Source organism: Pleuronectes platessa, chromosome 12 (assembly GCF_947347685.1).
Source record: "Pleuronectes platessa chromosome 12, fPlePla1.1, whole genome shotgun sequence".
Classification (NCBI taxonomy): Eukaryota; Metazoa; Chordata; class Actinopteri; order Pleuronectiformes; family Pleuronectidae; genus Pleuronectes; species Pleuronectes platessa.
The window spans coordinates 7,701,784-7,708,573 of NC_070637.1; the positions used below are offsets into that span (position 1 = coordinate 7,701,784).

At 40.2% G+C, this 6,790-nt stretch overlaps 1 protein-coding gene across 3 annotated transcripts in view; it reads right to left on the bottom strand.

The window, feature by feature from the left end:
- dntt (deoxynucleotidyltransferase, terminal) overlaps positions 1-6,790 on the bottom strand; it is a 99,883-nt gene that overhangs the window by 82,156 nt on the left and 10,937 nt on the right. The gene's annotated exons all lie outside the window — the stretch shown is intronic.

Here is a 6,790-nt window from a genome sequence, read left to right on the forward strand (position 1 = left end):
TGATATGGAGAACTCTCTGGATCTCATCTCTTCCAGAAGTGAAAAACAACAAACAAATCAAAGACTGAATGTGTCCATAACAGATTTTAACACCATAGCAGGGTTTCATTTGTTTGTCTTTAACAGCTGCGCTTGTAAGACATCTCATTATTGGCTACACAATCACTGTATTAAGGGAAGATACATGCGTGAATTTAATTAGATTGAGCTTTTACATCCACGGCATGTTATAGATGTATGCGGCATTAGAATAATGGAACACTTTGAACAATTTCCCCTTGGACTAATAGTACTCGAACTAAGTAGCTGTACACTGCAACACAATAGAAATCTTTTTTTGTTTTGTTTTCCAGTCTTTGGTAGGAGTGCTGTCTGGCTTGGGAACATGGACTGTTCACAAAGTTATCAGACACGTCTCCACTTCCTCCCACTATCCAGAAATTAAGCCTAAATATCCCAGATATGACCGCTGCCATCTTGTGCCGATGATGTTTGAGTTAGAATCTTTCCAGTAGTATTCAGGGGATGGAGCCGTGGTATCGAGATACTGCTAAGTTTCACCCTGTTTCTTAGCATACAATAACTAATTAAAACCAAACTTACTAAAAAAAACTGTGTGATAAAAAATACCAAAAATTGAATGTGAGCCTTCCAATAATATAAAAGCGGCTGGGTTTAGGACCTAAAAGCTAGCAAGCCAACAGGGGGTTATTGAGACGCTTCAGCTTCACTTTTGGGCAGCCTCATTCGTCCCTCTTTGTGTACAGTCTATGTTTGGGACCTGTTGGGTTAAGCATAATATTTAAATCATGTGCATGGTTGAGATACTTTTGCAGGGTTGTCATTTAAAAATGTCAGCTGCAAATGAGTAGTCTACTTTTGTCTATGACCATCTGAAATAAAAGGTTTAAGTATAGCCAAAAAAGTTAGACCAGTATATTTACCCCCACTGGGAAGCACATGCTGTATATGCTGTCTGACAACTAAAAGCTTATTATATTAAACTATAGGGGACAGGGCTTAGAAATGGTTAATTATGATATCCACAGCCTATGTGTGTGTGGGTGTGTGTTTGTGTGTGTGTGTGTGTGTGTGTTTGTGTGTGTGTGTGTGTTTGCGCTTGGGTGTGTTTGTGTGTAGGTGTGTGTGTGTGTATGTGTGTGTGTGTGTGTGTGCGTGTGTGTTTGTTTGTGTGTGTGTGTGTATGTGTGTGTGTGTGTGTGTGTGTGTGTGTGTGTGTGTGTGTGTGTGTGTGTGTGTGTGTGTGTGAAAGAGCATTTATTGCAGCTCATCAATCAGCCAGGATAAACATGTCGATATCTGGATCCAAGTTCATGTGCATCAGACTCGAAATTAGGACAAGGGGGGCGACTGGCGAGTGCTAGTGCTCGAGCACATTCCTTCATGCACGGAGGAATGCACACAGTGCATCAGACCATATGCTCAAGGCAGTGTGCCTATAAGTTGTGTGAGACTAGATAGGGGAGGTGTTGTTATCAAACTGCAGCTGATATCAGTTTTGTCGGCTTGCAGAATTCATGACAGTTTGAGGCTGGCACGCTCTACTTCCTGTCGTTGGTTTCAAACAATTGCAACAAGCCAAGTGTAACCATAGGAGCGACCAAGCTGTGTTTCTGGGAATGCTGCCACGGCCAAGCTGGTGCACGGCTGGCAGGAACACTAAGACATGCATTTAAACACTCACACACACACACCTGTTGGGCATACTACACTCAAGAGGACCCGTTATTGACTACAAATAAACACTTGTTCATTTCCTCTTAAGGGAAGTTTAATTTAGGAAAAAATGACCTCACTGAATGTCTAAAAGTAAAAGTAAAAACACATTCATACACAGACATCTGCTCACCAGGAGGGCTCTATAAGTCTAAATTTAAGTTGCCCGAGGAGCAGATAAAAAAAAAAATGGAAGGTGGGCATCAACAGTAAGTCTATCCTCAAATGAACCTTCCTCTTTAGCGCTGTGGACGTCAAGCAGAGGGCTTCTGCTACGTCCACAGTTTGGGATTTAAGAGATATTTTCAATTAGGGACAGAAAAACTGATGAAGACGCTGCTTCGATAATTACCACACAATGGATATTTCATCATCGTAAGAAACAAGCTTGCAAAAAATCTCTTCTTAAGTGCAACTTAACAGAAAACTTTCAACCAACTCATTAAAAAAGTTTGTGTGGGCCCGGTTGCCTGTCTTCCAATGTTTTCGTTTTCTCACTGCCAACAAGCTGTAGCTTGTTCAGCCCATTTCCTCCCCAGCTAAACGTATTTATGTAGGTGGAGTTATGGCTCAGGGGGAAAATCCACTAAGGTGTAGCAGAGGCAGGATGGATGCCCTAACCATGTCTAATCAAGTATTCATGGGACAACAGTGGCTCTTTAATTAGAAAATTTAACCTTAACTTCATAAAAAGAAGTGGAAGGTTAAAAAAATGTCACAAAGTACATTGACATTGATATCTGAAATGACTGACATTTGTTGCATTATCTGCCGTTTGTTCTGCTTTTACCGACAACTAATTTAATGTTTATTTGAGCTCCAAAAACCGAGTCTTCCTTTTAGCTGAAATCACAGCCGAGCTCGAAACAGGCTTTTAAACGGTATTGCGACCTTCCATTTCACTAGGGTAACGATAAGTGCTTGAAAACCAAGATCAAACCATTCTGGCTGGTACCAGAGCAAAAAAACACAAAGCCGGAAAATAGTCCAACTCCCCCTGCATCCCTCTGAACTCGACATTAGTGCGGTTCTTTGAGCTTCACATTCAAAAGCTTTTAGGAGCCAAGCCCTGCTCAGTCAGTTAACAATAAAATGGAAAGCTTTTTCGAACCTGAGGACGTCCTCGACAATAAAGCCCTTTGACCTGGCCAGTTGGGTCAGAAAGCTTCTCCTGCTGTTTCCCATTTTCCTCTCCACCAGATACAGTCTTGCATCCTGAAACTTCACCTTTTCAGGCCTGGAAACCTTGTCTTCCACCGGCTTCCGCCTTTTCCTCACACGAAGCACAATGGGAGCCTGGATCATCTCTTTTAACTTTAGCTGTCCAAAGTATTCTTGAACCACTAGGAATTTCTGGTGTTGTGAGCCTTTTTTGTAATCTTGTGATACTTGAGAAAAAACAACCAAGAAAAACACCCACTTTGATAAGGCCACAGTTGTTTATTTGACAGTTGTCGCTTTTTTTGCCCATGGTGGGACTGAGAGTGTCAGTTGAAGCAGGGTTGGTGAGAGTTGGCAGAAAGGAAAAGCTTCTGGCAACAGGTGTTGAGGATTTGGTGTTTACCAAAAACCACCTGCCAAGATCGAATGATCGAGGATGTGAAGAAAACAAAAGATATAAAAAAAAAAAACTGTTGGCATGGAATTATTCACTTCTAGTTGTTCTGAATGTTGTGGAGGAAGTAAACATGGCTCCAAGTAACTCAAAAGTTTTCATGCAGTTTTAACTCCACTCTCTTGGCTCGGGTAAAGCCTCACTCCTGGGAGATGCCTGAATTCTGGTCACCTCGAGAAACCCCTCACAGCTGTCCTGCCATGTCCAGTCCGTCTCGCTACTCACCGTCTCATTATGTCTGGACCAAGTCTGCACCATCTGCTCCACCACTTTAATTAGCTTACTGCCCAAAATAAGAGTCTTTGTGGGCATTTCCCCTAAGACCCCACAAACTCATGCGGCCTCTGCACAGATACATGTAAGCTAGTGTGAACAGGTAAAGCACTGAATGTGCAGAACTAAGGTACAGAAACAGGAAATGGATTTAATCAGTTAAACTAATCTATTACTTTTGTTTACAAAGAGATAAACACCACACAGTGCATCTGTATCACTTCACCGAGAACGAATGATTTGTAGATTCAAACGAAGATGGAAAAAAAAACATAATTATAGGTCTTGATTAGACTTAATCTAATTACCACTCTGTTCTTCTCTTCAGTTTAATAAGCACACTTTGCTTCTGTCTGCTACACACAAAATATTACACAGCTCTCATTAGCACAGAGTTGCCGGGGTTAACGGGTGTCACAGGGCAGATGCGACTAATTGTTTGACGATTTACCACCTTATCATATATGTATATGAGGGTCCTGGCCCCCGTCCAAACAGTGCCCGATGAAATTCTAACATCACTGTGACAAATGGCTCTAACACTGCCAGGAGAAAATCCCTGCGAGGAAAATGAACCTAATTTCCCATCTAGCTTCATATGTGAGTGCATGATAGAATGATCTTATAATTAAAATGATCTAACATATTCAGTTTGGCTAGAAAGGACAATGTGGCAGTGAGTGAGACCGTGAGCCAAACTCGGTCGACTTTAATTTGAGTAAAAACCACAGGACTTTATTTTTTATGTAAAAGTTCTCTCAGATACTAAATATGTCACGAAATCTGTACAAAATTGTGCTACAATCTTGTGATATTTGTATTTGAATGTTTGTATTTAATGCTGTTAAACTTACTCATTAGTGCTGCCTTTACTAAACGATGGTTGAAATGTATTCTTCTTTTCCTATAGTCATGTCACTTCTAACTTCTTGGTTACACTGCCCCCCACTATTTCTGGTGGCTCGGCTCCATTTTGTCTGTTTTATCCGTCTCTAAGCTTTAAAAGGACAAACACAAATACAGACCAACTGAATGCAGAGTGCAGACAAAAAGCTCCATTCATTACTGTATGCATATATAACGTTAAGCATAAATGATCCATGTAATATATTTGGATTCCTGTTTTTTTCATACTCATATTTAATTCTCATATCTATCTTACTCACAGCGTTCATAACGCAGCTGGGTCCTGCAGGGAGAGTTGAGGGATTGGTCAGATTTCAGCCCGAAAGTATTTTACTCCCAATGCAAATCAGGACCAAGTGTGACCCAAGGTGTCTTTGCTAGTTTTAGACTAACTATAATGGTTTTAATTTTCCCATCCAAAGTCAATGGCAATTCCTAACGTTATTTTAAGGACACATCATCAAGAAGGTTCTATGCACCTCCATTACATGGTGCACAGAGAGCACACACTCTGCTTGTTCCACACACAGATGGTTGGTTTGTGTGCTTTCACTCCCGTGCACATGCGCCCTGTCTGTCACTCCGTGCTCTGCCACCAATCTACCACAGTGTGCACCTGCTTCTAAATGGAATGAAAGATGGCACTCGGATTAGTTTGCTGAATGTTTTGCCAAAAAAACACCCATGATTAATTAAGACTCGGTAAATGGTATTTATGTTGCACTTTTCTAGTTTTGATGATCACTTACAGTGCTTTACAGTTCAATTTTGCCATTCACCCGTTTACAAACACATCTGTTTGCAACACTTTCTCTATCACACATCACTGCCAGCACAACCACCAGGGACAATTTGGGGCTCAGTATCCTGCCCAAGGACCCTTCAGCACTCACATCAACCCTTTTCAACCAATGTGCCTGTTGCAGGAACTTTTCCCTCACTTTATGTGCTTCAGACATGTTCTTTAAATGTTAAATTAGGAGCACTTAGTCTTTTAGAAAGGAAGGAAGGATAGCTGGAGAGAAAGCTAGATATATGAAATATGATCTAACAAAGACTCGATGCTTGGAGCATACAGAGTTGTTTTGACAGCACTGTTTTCTTTTGTCTGTTGCCATATGGTGTCAGAAAGAGCCAGCTCCAGTATGCTTCTTGCATTAAATATGTTCAAATCAATAGCCAACAGAGCATCAAAAGAGAGAACAACTCTGCCTGAAGGTGAGTCATATTATCCAGTTTTCTTGCTGAACAGTTGCTGCTTTGTATCATCAATATTTGAGGTTGAGGATGCTTTGTAACAAAATAAAAGACAGTGCAGGAGGAACACCCCTCTAACAAATCAGTCATTAACAAAGAAGTAACAGTTCCATTCTTTGTATTTGTCTTCATGAATTAGTTATGAATTGAGGAATATTACTGTGTTTTATGTTGTAGTCATTATCTGAGGAATCTGAGAATCACCTACAGTGTTACTGCAAAGACCTGGAAGTAAACATGACGACAAAAGTATACATGCCAAAAGTAACAACAAGTTATTGTATGATAAAGGGATGATATTCAGCTAAATAACACCACAGCTGAGTTATTTCCACATAAACACTGCACTTAACAAAATGCCAGTCTAAGAAGAAGAGATTCAGACAGCCGATGTTTTTGATGTCACAAAAACCAAACAAAAAATAAACTTGGATGGGTGGAGCTCAGTAGGCGCCTCAACTTGAAGTGAGATGTGATTGGTAGGGTGACAGGAAGCAAAGGTGGGGCCATATTTTCATATTCAGCTTTCCCAGTTCCAAAATTAGAGGGGGGAAGTGGATAACATTTAAGCCATTTTTAGGTCCTGCGTGGAATTTGTTCATCTAAAAAAAAAACATTTGAGGAACAAGGAAAAGTTTTAAGTGGCGTAATAATGCTTCTTGAGTTGACATCATACGGAAAAATGGATATCAAATCAATATTGTTGAGCTTTTTTATCTACAACACTGTATGACTTAGTCTGATAAAACAGCAAAAATCAATATGATACAAATTTGTTTATCATAGGTTCATAGTATCGGCTTTTGACATATATGGACACATTTATATTTCTTGTTTCTGAGATGACTGTCTTCAAATGAACACAAACTCTATAAATATGACTTCCAATCAAGAACAAAACTAATATATGTTTAGGAAATTACACAACCTACCTGACCATTATGACACTTCTATATAGACTCATTTTGGGGAAGTTCCTTCTTCCCTTTTGTCTATGTCTCA